This window comes from Cherax quadricarinatus, chromosome 77 (genome assembly GCF_038502225.1).
Source record: "Cherax quadricarinatus isolate ZL_2023a chromosome 77, ASM3850222v1, whole genome shotgun sequence".
NCBI lineage: Eukaryota > Metazoa > Arthropoda > Malacostraca > Decapoda > Parastacidae > Cherax > Cherax quadricarinatus.
The window spans coordinates 21,401,408-21,417,098 of NC_091368.1; the positions used below are offsets into that span (position 1 = coordinate 21,401,408).

The 15,691-nt window shown below is 40.1% G+C and overlaps 1 protein-coding gene across 2 annotated transcripts in view; it reads left to right on the forward strand.

Moving 5' to 3' along the window:
• The window catches only part of LOC128705300 (zinc finger protein 271), an 88,222-nt gene that overhangs the window by 16,257 nt on the left and 56,274 nt on the right, over window positions 1–15,691 (forward strand). For both annotated transcript variants that reach the window (XM_070101499.1, XM_070101500.1), the window contains exon 2: window positions 11,169–11,320. The gene's annotated coding sequence lies outside the window, so the exon portion shown is untranslated. The remainder of the gene's footprint in view (window positions 1–11,168; window positions 11,321–15,691) is intronic.

Consider the following 15,691-nt stretch of genomic DNA (forward strand, 5'->3'; position numbering starts at 1 on the left):
CACATGGGTAAATAGAATTCTCAAACCTTATTTCTTGGGTGGCAATGAAAATTGGGTTGGGTAAATATTTTGTTAGTGGGATGGATTGTGAAGGACCTGCCTAGTATGGGACAACAGGCCTGCTGCAGTGTTCCTCCTTTCTTATGTTCTTATATGGTCTATTATCCATCCCAGTTGTAGTAACTTTGTCACTCACTGTCTGTTGTTGGTGAAGGGCCACAGGATGTACTCCATTCCCTTGGAATAGCATATGGCACACTACCAGACCACACGTGATGTCATATAAATAGACGTTTCATTGGTGAATATTCTTCTTCATTGTCACTGTTCAAATGATCATCAGTAGCTAGGGAATCAAATTCATCATCACTGCCCGTAATGCTATGCATTCAAGTGGCTTTGGCATGCTGCATTTAACTGTATTCTTTTGTACTTCTCTGTATCATGTTCAAATTAATAAATAAATAAAAATAAATAAATAAATATTGCTCACATCTGAGCCCTGGCCACTGGAGAATATAAGCTAACGCTTATATTCTCTTTCGGTAACTAAACTGTTCAAAACCATAGAATTCATCTTTACTTTCACATTCGTTGCTGTTAGAACTGTCATCTGGGAAGAAAAGATTCCCAGTTCACCTGGGAGTGAAGTTTTTCGGACTACAAGGCATGGTGAACAGAAGGTACTAAATATGGGATTCCCACAATGCATTGCAGGCACTCCAGTTTATTTGCTAATAGTGGGTCTACTATCCTTCTCATGTTAAATTTAAAGTTGCTTGAATTTAGGCATGGAACTACTGCATGGACCACAAAAGGGTTAAATACCTTGAAGGGAAGAGTCATCTAGGCTAGCAAATTTTGTTGGTGTGTTGTCTGCTGAGGTGAAGTAGACAAGGGAGGGGTCAACCTCTAGACTAGCCATGCAGGAAGATGGTAAAGTGAAGCTTCCCTCACCTGTCTTATTCTGGATCCTTTACCCATGAAAATGGTGATTTAGTTGTGAGGGCAGTGTAATAAAAGGAAGCTGGGTAGCATGCTTTTCATCTTGCAGCCAGGCTGTTACAGAGCAGTAATGGGCACTCTTTGTTTGGTTGACTAATTTGTCTTTTTTTTTTTTTTAGATTTCCAGTTAATTTATAACATTTTGGGTTCCTACATATGTACGTTAGTACAGTATATCTTGTTGTTGGGCATCATGGTCTTGGGGAGGCTGTGTTGAATGTAAAATGGAGGAAAATCTTCTGCTGCCAGCTGCGTTAAATTTTAAAGCTGAGGAATGTTAAACTATGCTGCGTATGGTTTTGCGTATCGTAAAATTCTATATCCATATACGTGTACAGTGGACCCCCAGTTAACGATATTTTTTCATTCCAGAAGTATGTTCAGGTGCCAGTACTGACCGAATTTGTTCCCATAAGGAATATTGTGAAGTAGATTAGTCCATTTCAGACCCCCAAACATACATGTACAAACGCACTTACATAAATACACTTACATAATTTGTCACATTGGGAGGTGATCGTTAAGCGGGGGTCCACTGTACTTGTGAACAAGAATGTTACACCATGCTGGATGTGCTTTTGTGTCATACCCACATCTGAAAAAGAATGTTACACCATGCTGGGTGTGGTTCTAGGTACATTACTCGGGTTGAGATACCTTTGATATACCTTTGAAGAGTTTCGAGAGTTTAACTACTCTCAGACCCCGGCCATGGGCCAGGCTCGTCTGGTGCTTGCCTGATCAATCAGGTTATTGCTGCTGGAGGCCCACTACCCCACATATCCATCACAGCCTGGTTGATCTGGCATCTGGTGAAGATACTTGTCCAGTTTCCTCTTGAAGGCTTCTACACTTGTTCCAGCTGTGTTTCTGATATCTTCTGGTAAGATGTTGAATAGTCTGGGACCTCAGATGTTGATACAGAGTTCTCTTGTTGTCCCCACTTCACCCCTGCTCCTCACTGGGTTTATTTTACACCCCCTCCCATATCTCTCACTCCAGTTTGTTATGGCAGTGTGCAGATTTGGGACCAGGCCCTCGAGTACTTTCCAGGTGTATATTATCATTACTCTCCCTCTCCTCCGCTCCAGTGAGTACATGTGCAAGACTTGAAGGCGTTCACAGTAATTTAGGTGCTTCACTGCCTTATTGTGAGCCATAAATGATCTCTGTATTTATTCTAGCTCTGATATTTCTCCTTCGTTGAACAGGGCCATCAGCACTGAGCAGTATTCTAAATGAGGGAGCACAAGCAATTTGAAGAGTGTCACCATTGGCTTTATTTCCCTTGTTTTGAAAGTTCTCAATACCCACCCCGTCATCTTCCTGGCTGTCGTGATCTTTGTCTTGTTATGCTCCTTGAAAGAAAGGGCTGCTGACATAATTATTCCCAGGTCTTTTATGTGTTCCTTTTGCTCTATTTGGTGACCCTCATGAGTTTTGTATATAGTTCCTGTTGAGTTCTTTATTATTTCCATACCTAAGCAGCTGGAACTTATCACCATTGAATGTCATGTTGTTCTCCACTGCCCACTAGTAAACCCTGCTTATGTCTTCCTGTAATTTTTCAGTGTCCTCTACTGTAATGACTTTCATGCTTATTTTAGTGTCATCTGCAAGTGATGATACAAGAGTGTGACGGGTGTTTTGGTCTATGTCTGCTATTAGGATGAGAAGCAGCAGAGGTGCCAGGACAGTACCCTGGGGCACTAAGCTTTTGACCTTGCTGATGCTGGATCTTGCTCTGTTTACTACTACTTGTTGTGTTCTGTGTGTTAGGAACCTGAAAATCCATCTGCCTACCTTCCCCGTAATGCCCATGACCCTCATTTTGTGCGTTATCACTCTATGATCTCGTTTGTCAAATGCCTTTGCAAAATCTGTGTAAATCACATCTGCATTTTGGTCGTCTTCCAATGCCTCTGTAATTTTGTCGTAATGGTTAAGCAGCTATGACAGGCATGATTGTTCTGCTCTAAAATCGTGCTGGTTCGGGTTATGCTGGTTGTGCTAGTCCATGAAATTTGTAAGCTGCCATCTCATCACTTTCGAAGGTTTTTGTGAAGTGAGAACTTAGGGCTACTGGACTGTAATTTTTAGCTAATGCTCTACTACCTCTCTTATGCAAAGGAGCTATGTCTGCACTCTTTGAGGCCTCCTGTATTTCACCTAGATCTAAGCTCTTTCTCCAGAGAATACTGAGAGTTGGTGCTAGTGGTAGTTTGCGCTTCTTTATAAAGAGAGCATTCCATGAATCTGGTCCAGGTGCTGAGTGAATGGGCATGTTGTCCATTTCTTTTTTGAAATCTTTGGGATTTGTACTAATGTCCGTTAGTCGGTCTGCACAGCCTTCTGCTGGAGTGAAAAATATTTCTGCATGTTCTACCTTGCTGTCATTTAGTGGGTTGCTGAGAACTGACTCATACTGTTCTTTTTGGATTTCGCTCATTTCCTGTTCATCGTCAGTATACAAATCTCCTCTCAATAATGGTCCCATTCTACATGTAGTTATTAGTTTGCATTTTGCATTGGAATAGAAATACAGTGGATCCCCGACTTATAATATTACAGTGGACCCCCGCATAACGATGTTAATCCGTTCCTGAGAGCTCATTGTTATGCAAAATTATCGTTATGCGAATGAATTTTCCCCATAAGAAATAATGGAAATCAAATTAATCCGTGCAAGACACCCAAAAGTATGAAAAAAAATTTTTTACCACATGAAATATACATTTTCCTACACACAAAGAGAAGGATACATGCACAATAGTAGAGTAGTACATGCACAATATATATTGTGCATGTACTACTCTACTAAATGAAGAATAAATGACACTTACCTTTATTGAAGATGCAGCAATGACTGATGAGACACTGTGTCCTGGGAGTGCCTTTTCCTCCTGAGTACTGTAGGTCCTGTTTGGCATTTTCTTCCAGAACAGGCCTTATCACACTGTGTATGCCACTATGATTCTTAAATCTCTCAAACCAACCTTTGCTGGCTTTAAATTCACCAATATGAGCACTAGTTCCAGGCATTTTTCCCTGTTCACCTGGGTGTTAGTCGACTGGTATGGGTTGCATCCTGGGAGACAAGATTAACCCTTTGACTGTCGCAACCCCCAATCCTGAGGTGTCTCCTGGTGTCGCAAAATTTAAAAAAAAAAAAAAATTATTTTTTCTTATGAAATGATAGAGAATCTTTTCCCAATTGTAATGACACCAAAAAAACGAAATTTGACGGAAAACTGACGGAATTATGCTCTCGCGAAGGTAGCGACCTCGGCGCTGTTTACAAATCGGCGATTTCGCCCACTTTGAGCCCAATTTTCGGCTAATTCCATTGTTCCAGTCGCCCAAACTCATAGCTATTTCTTAGAACTCCATTTTTTCTATTGATTGAGTACAAGAAACTGCCCATTTACCGATTTCAACTACCTAATAATGTGGTCAGAAATTTGCAATTTGGCCAATTTCACAAAAACTAAAAAATATGACAATTTCAAAATAAGGTCCAGAATGAACAATGCAGACATTCCTGGCTCTAAAATAACGTTTTCTTTGTTCATCAGTCATGTCTCCAGGCCCCTCTGATATTACTCTTGCTTTCTATTTTGAATTTTTATTCAAACAACAAATACAATATTTACTGTTATGCAGACTACTGCAATACTGTAATAATTGTATAAATAACATCAACCCATTCATGACTGCATATTAGAATGGCTAGTTGGACATTTATTGGACAATGGCATCATTTGTTTACTTTTGAACATTGGCAAAAATCAAGCATTTCCCCTACTTTGAGCTCCATTTCTAGGTTCTTTTTATAGTAAAATCAATCAAAATCACCTCTATTTCTATAATATGTTTTCCATTCTATCAAATGAGACCAAGAAAACGAGAATACAACCATAAATACTATATGAAAATAGACCACAAAGTCGGCATTTTAATTAAAAAAAACAGTCGGAGTTTTTTTTTTTCTCATTATGCACTGTGTGCTCCAGGATTTTTTTTATATGGTGCACACTGACCACACAGACCCATTCTCTCACATGTGGGCCTACCAGCTTTCTCCTGCTTGATTTGAAGCCGCTAGAATTTATGAGTATATATACGTCAAACACGGTACCTCGTAAGACGTATATATACGGCCGCGACAGTCAAAGGGTTAAGGACCCCAATGGAAATAAGTTAGTCTTCGATGACACTGACTTTTTTGGGTTATCCTGGGTGGCTAACCCTCTGGGGTTAATTGTTTCTTGGTATTCTCAATAAGCCACACCAACAACAGTGCTACAGCAGCAGCAGCAGCTGACAGTGCTACAGCAGCAGCTGACAGTGCTACAGCAGCAGCTGACAGTGCTACAGCAGCAGCTGACAGTGCTACAGCAGCAGCTGACAGTGCTACAGCAGCAGCTGACAGTGCTACAGCAGCAGCTGACAGTGCTACAGCAGCAGCTGACAGTGCTACAGCAGCAGCTGACAGTGCTACAGCAGCAGCTGACAGTGCTACAGCAGCAGCTGACAGTGCTACAGCAGCAGCAGACGGTGCTACAGCAGCAGCAGCTGACAGTGCTACAGCAGCAGCAGCTGACAGTGCTGCAGCAGCAGCAGCAGCTGACAGTGCTACAGCAGCAGCTGACAGTGCTACAGCAGCAGCAGATGGTGCTACAGCAGCAGCAGACGGTACTACAGCAGCAGCAGCAGCAGCTGACGGTGGTACAGCAGCAGCAGCAGCTGACGGTGGTACAGCAGCAGCAGCAGCTGACGGTGGTACAGCAGCAGCAGCAGCTGATGGTGGTACAGCAGCAGTAGCAGCTGATGGTGGTACAGCAGCAGCAGCAGCTGATGGTGCTACAGCAGCAGCAGCAGCTGATGGTGCTACAGCAGCAGCAGCATCAGCAGTTGACCATGGTACCACAGTATTTCCATAATATTTCTCACCCTTTTTACCACAGGGTTGGCACTAGAAGCTTTCTTGGGGCCCATGGTCACTTATTTTGCAGGTAAAATCACCAAAAACGCTGTAATAATACGAAATGTTCCGATTGTATGCTTGGATGTTACCGCGGAGGCTGGCTTGTAAACAATGCCACCAGCGGAACATGTGAGGCTGGCTCAGGCCTCACATAGACGCGTCTCGGACGAATAGCGCTGAGCGGGTTTTTTAGCGGTATGCGAGGCAAAATCTTAGCGATAAAATGTATCGGTATGCGGATTTAACGTTATGTGATGCCAACGGTATGCGGGGTCATTCCAGAAGTCTGTTTGGGTGCCGTTACCAAACGAATTTGTTCCCATAAGGAATATTGTAAATTAGATTAGTCCATTTCAGACCCCTAAAAATACATGTACAAAAGCACTTACAAAAATACACTTACATAATTGTTCGAATTGGGAGCTGATCGTAAGGTGGGGGTCCACTGTATTTTGGGTTTCTTGCAATATCCTGTATGGCTCTTTGTTCCCTTTGTACTTCTTCTGTTAGGTGCCTTATCAGCTCCATAAATATTGATAACTTTCATACATTTTAAGATTTAGGGATATTTTTGCTTTTAACAATGTTTTAACAGTATATTTGTATACAGTAGTCTTGAAGTTTCTGGTTGCCATCAGGCACTAACTATGCTATATAATTTTTGTATTGGTCTGTGGTCTAGCCTGAAATTCACACCATGTTAGTGGTTTTCTTTTGTGCTGAACAATATTTTATTATTTGTAAACTACATTTTGTATACTACAAAAAAGAACTAAAGTTGTATTTTGTTAGAGCTTGCATAATTTTACACAGTTAATTTGTCTACATAGCAGTTTTATATTCAGAATTTGTTGGAAAAAAAAGAGCCCTTGATTTACATTATTTGCCCAGGAGAGATAGTAAGCCATGATCAGCTAAGAAAGCTAAGCAGTGTGGTTTGTTTTCCCTGGGTTTCTTTGGTTCTTTTCCTCAGGATGTGATGCACGTTGGTCATTTTAATAATAATAATATCTTTATTTCTACAAGTACAGTGGACCCCCGGTTAACGATATTTTTTCACTCCAAAAGTATGTTCAGGTGCCAGTACTGACCGAATTTATTCCCATAAGGAATATTGTGAAGTAGATTAGTCCATTTCAGACCCCCAAACATACACGTACAAACGCACTTACATAAATACACTTACATAATTGGTCGCATTCGGAGGTAATCGTTATGCGGGGGTCCACTGTACATGTACGAGGTATACAAGCCTAGCTGACATCAATGACATACAGTGGAACCCCGGATTTTGTACTTAATCCGTTCCAGGTCAGCCTAAGTCTGAAATGCATGAAAACCGAAGTAATATTTCCCACAAGAAATAGTGTAAACACAATTAATCCGTTCCAGACACCAAAAAAATATTAACAAAAAATAGTTTTTAAAGAATAACTACAGTTTTACATACAGAAAACAATGAGAAATAAATATAAAGCGCTAGTGAAATGGATAAATGAAAATTTAAACCACTATTGCATACCTTTATTGAAGACTCTTGTTGGCGTATGGAAGAAGGCGAGGAGGGGAGAGAGAGTAGAGCTTATTGTTTGGAAGGGTAATCCCCCTCCATAAGGACTTCAGGTATCCAAGCTCTATCCATGGTTACTTCCCTTCTTTGTCTTTTACTGGCACTATCGGACTAAAAATTTGTCTAGAGAGCTCTGTTTCTGGTGTCTCTTTAATAAAGATTTGCCTAAAATGGGACAAGGTATTGTCACTGTACATGCTGCAGATACGTTGGTCTGAACTTGCAGCCTCACCATGCCTTACAACAGTGTATGCCACTATGCTTCTTGAATCTGTTGAACCAACCTCTGCTGGCCTTAACCCTTTCAGGGTTGACAGGCCCTCTCCTAAACTTTTTCTCAGGGTCAGAAGTTTTTTGAAAAAAAAAAAATTATTTTTTCTTATGAAATGATAGAATCTTTTCCCGATCATAATGACACCAAAAGTATGAAATTTGATGGAAAACTTGCGGAATTGTGCTCTTGTGAAGTTAGTGGTCTCGACGATGTTTACGCATCAGCGATTTCGCTCACTTTGAGCCCTATTTTCGGCCAATTCCAATGTACAAGTCGACAAAAATCATAGCTATTTCGCTAGAACTCCATTTTTTTCTATCGAATGAGTACAAGCAACCACCCATTTACCGATTTCAACTATCCAATAAAGTGGTCAGAAATTGGCAATTTTGCCAATTTCACACAAATTTCAAAAGATGGCAATTTCCAAATAGGGTCCAGAATAAACAACACAGACATTCCTGGCACTAAAATAACATTTCTGTTCATTAGTCATGTCCCCAGGCCTCTCACATTTCTTTTGCTTTCCACTTTGAATTTTTATTCTCACAAAAAATAGAAGATATACTGTTATGCAGACTACTGCATTAGTGTAGAAATGGTATAAATAATATCACCGCACTTGTGAAAGAAAATTAGACTCGCCAGTTGACGTGTATTGGACACATGGCATGATTTGTTCACTTTTGAACTTTGGCAAAAATCGAACATTTCTGCTACTTTGAGCTCAATTTCAAGGTACATTTCATTGTGAAACTAGTCAAAAGCATCTCAATGTCTGTAATATGTCTTCCATTCTGTAAAATGAGACCAGGAAAACTAGAATACAACCATAAATAGCATACACAAATACACTGCAAACTCGCTGTTTTAACCCTTTGAGGGTTTTCGTCGTACTAGTACGTTTTACGCGTAGGGGTTTTTGACGTACTAGTACTCATAAATTCTAGCGGCCTCAAATCTAGTGGGAGAAAGCTGGTAGGCCTTCATATGAAAGAATGGGTCTATGTGGTCAGTGTGCACAGTCTAAAAAAAATCCTGCAGCACACAGTGCATAATGAGAAAAAAAAAACTTTGACCACTTTTTTTGAATAAATCAGCGACTTTGCAGTGTATTTTTGTATGGTATTTATTGTTGTATTCTAGTTTTCTTGGTCTCATTTTATAGAATGGAAGACATATTACAGAAATTGAGATGATTTTGACTGGTTTTACAATGAAAGGTGCCTTGAAATTGAGCTCAAAGTAGCAGAAATGTTCGATTTTTACCAAACTTCAAAAGTAAACAAATCGTGCCAAGCGTGCAATACACGTCAACTGGTGAGTCTAATATTCTTTCACAAGTGCAACAATAATATTTATACCATTTTTTACACTAATGCAGTAGTCTGCATAACAGTAAATCTTATATTTTTCTGTGAAAATAAAAATTCAAAGTGGAAAGCAAAAGAATATAAGAGGGGCCTTGAGACATGACTAATGACTAGAGGAAATGTCATTTTAGTGCCAGGAATGTCTTTCTTGTTTATTCTGGACCCTATTCGGAAATTGGCATCTTTTGAAATTTGTGTGAAATTGGCAAAATTGCTAAATTCTGACCACTGTACTGGATAGTTGAATTTCATAAATGAGTGGTTTCTTGCACCCATTCGATAGAAAAAATGTAGTTCTAGCGAAATATTCATGTTTTTTGTCGACTAGTACAGTGAAATTGGCCGAAAATGGGGCTCAAAGTGGGCAAAATCGCCGATGCGTAAACATCGCTGAGACCGCTAACTTTGCGAGAGCATAATTCCGTAAGTTTTCTATCAAATTTCAAACTTTTGGTGTCTTTATGATCGGGAAAAGATTCTCTATCTTTTCATAAGAGAAAATAATTTTTTTTTTTTTTTAAATTTGGCCAACCCTGAGAACGAGTTTCGGAGAGGGCCTGTCGACCCTCAAAGGGTTAAAGCAAAAACACTTAGTTTTTTTTTTTCTCATTATGCACTGTGTGCTGCAGGATTTTTTTCATACTGTGCACACTGATCACATAGACCCATTCTTTCATATGTAGGCCTACCAGCTTTCTCTCACTAGATTTGAGGGCGTTAGAATTTATGCATACTAGTACGGCACCAACCCTGGCGTGCAAGCCATACTAGTACGGCACCAACCCTGAAAGGCTTAAATTCACTAACAGCAGCACTCGTTCCAGACATTTTCTTTACGAGATCTGCATGCAACTGCCTTGCCTTTTCCCAAATGATTGACTGCACAACACTATCTCTCTCTAACTAATTTTGGTTGATCAACACCAACAACAACTTCTCCACATTTTCGATTCTTTGTGATCTGTTTCATTACCATATTTACCCCTTTTGCAACTTTAGCTTCCTTAATTTCTACTTTCTTTGCCAGGATGGAACAGATTGTTGATTTCGACTTCCCATACATCCTGGCAAGCTTGGCTAAATGTATGCCACTTTTGTATTTTTCTACAAACTCTTTAATTCTGTCGTGTTTCTCACCTTCTTTACCACAGGGCTGGCACTAGGAACTTTCTTTCGGCCCATGGTGGCTTATTTCACAGTCGCACTCAATATTTAAGCACAAAAAAAAAATGGATTATGAAATGTTTTGGAGGAATGCGCGAATATTCACTCGACCAATGACAGAGCCAGACTGAGACACATACGTATGTGTCTCGGGCAGGCAGATACGTCTGATACGTACGATTTCCAGGTGGAGGTACAAAATCCGGAGCAAAATTTTGCCCTAAAAAGTGTTCTAAATCCGAAATGTACGATATCTAGTGCATTTGAAATCCGGGGTTCTACTGTACTACTATATAGAAAGCCACTTGTTATGCAGAGCATTTCAGGCAATTAGATCAGTTTTGTTCCAGGATGCAACCAACACCAGTCGACTAACACCCAGGTACCCATTTTACTGATGGGGAACATAGACAACTGGTGTAAAGAACAACACCCAATGTTTCTACCCTTGCCAGGAATCGAACCTGGACCCTCACTGTGTGAATTGAGAGCTTTAGCCACCAGGCCACTGGGCACCGGTGCGTAAATTACCTGTTTCCTGCTATGTAGTTAGATTTTCCCACGTGTCTCATCCCTACCTCGGTTTAAACCCGAGTGCTTCAGTTATTTACCTTATGCTCTATTATTGATCTACATGGCCCCCTTAGTTTTCACAAAGTAATTTCAAATATCCTTAATAGAAAAGCTAATTTTTTTGAAGTTACATAATAATTATTGAGTATAAAAGCACTATCATATATCTTGGAATTGTTGCTGTTTGACCATTGCAATTAAATTTACTAATATTCCCTACAGGGATCCATGTTAACAGCAAGCATCATCTGTTAAATGACATCCTTGTGGCAGATGAAGCAGTGCAGCAGCTGATGTAATAATACTGGCAGCAGGTGGTTGCTTCAGCAGCACTTGTCATCATTGTTCCATCTATTGAGAACCTTGCATCACAGGTGAGTAGTTCAGCTGGTTATGTTGCTGAAACGTGTTGTATGTGATATCCATGTTACATGAACTGAAAAGTTAAGGGTAAATATGGTTTCATTCCTGAAACCTCCGTTAAAGCCCATTACCTCCAAGAAAAAAATTATCTTCAGTTTTTATGAAATTGTATTAATTTCATTTTTTTTAATGTAAATAATGTTCTAAAAAAGAAAATAATTTTGTTTTGTTTTTGAAACTTGAATTATAGATGGTGACCGTATGGTTACCTAAGGAGACTGTGGATACAAAAACTTAGAGATTTCCTTTATTGGCTGCATGTATTTTATCTTCTGGTATGAAGCAAAGCATGGAATACATAATCCTACATCACATTTGCAGCACTGTATGCACTATAGATTTTTAGTTCTCACCCTTACACTTCCTTCTTGCATGCCTTTGAAGTGTTTATACAAAATGGCCTGTGTTGTCATATCGCATTTCCACTTTCCTTGGGACAGAAAGCTTCTTTCTCCCAGGAGCCCTTGGCTCTACTTGATACCTATTTTTTGTGAAAGGATGAAGTGTTCCATAAACTTCTTTTGGAGTGTGTGATCAGAAGATGCAGTTTAGTGTACAGTACTTATCACTTGTGTCTAGGTTGTGAGTTGCATTGAAATGAAGGTATTTCTCGATGGAATCAAATCTGTATTGCCGTATTGCAGTACTTATAGTTTACACAAATAACCCGTACATAGAAGAGAGGAGAGATCGGCCAATTTCTCCAAAGTATTGAAGAGGACAGGAGGAACAAGAAATAGAGTAGACACCAGGAGCATCTGTAGAGGGAGGAGAGGTATGAACGAGATTAGTGCGAAGAGTGTTAGTCAGGCGGATGCTCCCGGTGTCTACTCTATTTCTTGTTCCTCCTGTCCTCTTCAGTACTTTGGAGAAACTGGCCGGTCTCTTTCTGACAGACTTAGGGAACACAAAAGTAGTGTTAGGCTTGCCGATACAAACAGTGCTCTCTTCTGTCACATCAGAGGTCACAGCCATCCTATTGACTGATCTGCTAAAACTGTCTTCCCTACTTCCAACTTTAACAGTTGCCATCTGGTTGAATCCTCCCTAATACACTACTTTCCTTGTATGAATCTTAGTCCTGGCTTCGTCTCTGTTGATGCCTTCCTTTCCCACTACATTGTTAAATGATCCAAGCTTCAGAACACCCGTGACCTAACCTGATTACTCCTTTTTCTTCTTCTTCCTCTTCCCCTTTCCTCTTTCCTTTTTCTCCTTTGGGTTGTCTTTCTTCTGCCCTGTGTATTTGTTCCTGCTTTTTTTATTTTCACCCCCTCGGTGTTCTTGCTCTTACCCTCTGTGGGCACCTAGCTCCCTTGCAGTGCTCCTCTTTCTTAGTATTTGACTGGCTCCTCCTCCTCTTACTACTACTACTACTACTACTACTACTACTACTACTACTACTACTACTACTACTACTACTACTACTACTACTACTACTACTACTACTACTACTACTACTACTACTACTACTACTACTACTACTACTACTACTACTACTACTACTACTACTACTACTATTATTACTACTACTATTATTACTACTACTACTACTACTACTACTACTACTACTACTATTACTACTACTATTATTACTACTACTACTATTACTACTACTACTATTACTACTACTACTATTACTACTACTACTATTACTACTACTACTATTACTACTACTACTATTACTACTACTACTATTACTACTACTACTACTACTACTAATAATACTATTACTACTACTACTAATAATACTATTACTACTACTACTAATAATACTATTACTACTACTACTAATAATACTATTACTACTACTACTAATAATACTAATAATACTAATAATACTTCCTCCTCCTCCTGCCTATATACATGCACAGTGGACCCTCGCTTAATGATATTAATCCGTTCCTGAGAGCTCGATGTTAGGCAAAATTATTGTTAGCTGAATTAATTTTCCCCGTAAGAAATAATGGAAATCAAATAAATCCGTTCCTGACACCCCAAAGTATGAAAAACAAAAATTTTACCACATGAAATATTAATTTTAATACAAACAAACTGAAGAAGACATGTACAATTACATGACACTTACCTTTATTGAAGATCTGGTGATGATTGATGGGATGGGAGGAGGGAAGAGTGTGGATGGTGTTAATGTTTAGAAGGGGAATCCCCTTCCATTAGGACTTGAGGTGTCAAGTCCTTTTTCAGGGTTACTTCCCTTCTTCTTTTAATGCCAGTAGGACTAGCTTGAGAGTCACTGGACCTCTGTCGCACAACATCTGTCCATAGAGGCCTGTACCTCCCGTTCCTTTATGACATTCCTAAAGTGTTTCACAACATTGTTAGTGTAATAGTCACCAGCATGGCTTGAAATAGCTGTGTGAGGGTGATTTTCATCAAAAAAGGTTTGCACTTTAAGGCACATTGCACACATTTCCTTAATCTTTGAAGTAGGCAACTTCCTCAATTTCTCTATCCCCTCCTCCGGAGCAGTTTCCTCAGGTCTGGCCTCTTGCTGTTGAAGATGATCTTGCAGCTCATCAGTGGTTAGTTCTTCATTGTCCTCCTCCACCAACTCTTCCACATCCTCCTTACTAACTTCCAACCCCAAGGATTTCCCCAATGCCACAATTGATTCCACAACTGGCATACACTTCCCAGGGTTAGCCTCAAATCCTTCAAAATCCCTTTTGTCTATACATTCTGGCCACAGTTTATTCCAAGCAGAGTTCAAGGTCCTCTTAGTCACATCCTTACACAATTGAGGATGCTAAAGTGATCTCTCCAAAAGTCTCTTAGTCAATTGAGTTTCTGAGGTCACTACAAAACACCTTTCAAACATAGCTTTTGTGTAGAGTTTTTTGAAGTTTGCAATGACCTGCTGGTCCATGGGCTGCAGGAGAGGAGTGGTATTAGGAGGCAAAAACTTGACCTTAATGAAGCTCATGTCCCCAGAAAGTCGCTCTGCCACGTCTGAAGGATGACCAGGAGCATTGTCTAATACCAATAGGCACTTAAGGTCCAATTTATTTTCCAGGAGGTAATTTTTCACAGTGGGGGCAAATGCATGGTGTAACCAGTCATTGAAAAGGTCTCTAGTAACCCATGCCTTACTGTTTGCCCTCCACATCAAACACAAATCAGCCTTGAGGACATTGTTTTTCCTGAAAACACTGGGAGTTTCAGAGTGATACACCAATAAAGGTTTCACTTTGCAATCACCACTAGCATTAGCACACATCAACAGAGTAAGTCTGTCTTTCATAGGCTTATGTCCTGGGAGTGCCTTTTCCTCCTGTTCAATGTAGGTCCTGCTTGGCATTTTCTTCCAAAACAGGTCTGTTTCGTCACAATTAAACACTTGTTCAAGTTTCAATTCTTCACTGTCTATGTACTCCTTGAATTCCTTCACATATTTTTCAGCTGGTTTTTGGTCCGAACTGACAGCCTCACCATGCCTTATCACACTATGTATGCCACTACGATTCTTAAATCTCTCAAACCAACCTTTGCTGGCCTTAAATTCACTCGCATCACCACTAGTTGCAGGCATTTTTCTAATTAAATCGTCATGCAACTTTCTAGCCTTTTCACATATGATCGCTTGAGAGATGCTATCTCCTGCTATCTGTTTTTCGTTTATCCACGCCAATAACAGTCTCTCAACATCTTCTATCACTTGTGATCTCTGTTTCGAAAACAAAGTTGCACCTTTGGCAAGAACAGCTTCTTGGATTGCCGTTTTCTTGGCCACAATAGTAGCAATGGTTGATTGGGATTTTGCGTACAACCTGGCCAGCTCGGAGACACGCACTCCACTTTCATACTTAGCAATGATCTCTTTCTTCATATCCATAGTAATTCTCACCCTTTTTGCTGTAGGGTTGGCACTAGAAGCTTTCTTGGGGCCCATGGTGACTTATTTTGCAGGTGCAATCACTAAAAATGCTGTGATAATATGAAATGTTCTGATTGTATGTTTGGATGCGACCGCGATGGCTGGCTTGTAAACACTGGCACCCACGGGACAAGTGAGGCGTGCTCAGGCCACACGTGGACGCGTCTCGAACGGAATGAATCGCGTTGGGCGAGTTTTTTAGCTCTAGCTGAGGCAAAATTTTTGCGTTAAAATGTATCGCTAGGCGGATTTAATGTTATGTGATGCGTTCGTTAGGCGAGGGTCTGACTGGATTCCCTTTCCTCTCTCCTTTTCGTTAGTGTGACTTTGTAAATAGTCCAAGTTGGACCGAAATGGGTCCAGCTTGGTTTATTTGTGTATTGTTCCAGTCACAGTTTTGTGCCTCTTTTGTTATGTACTTTTA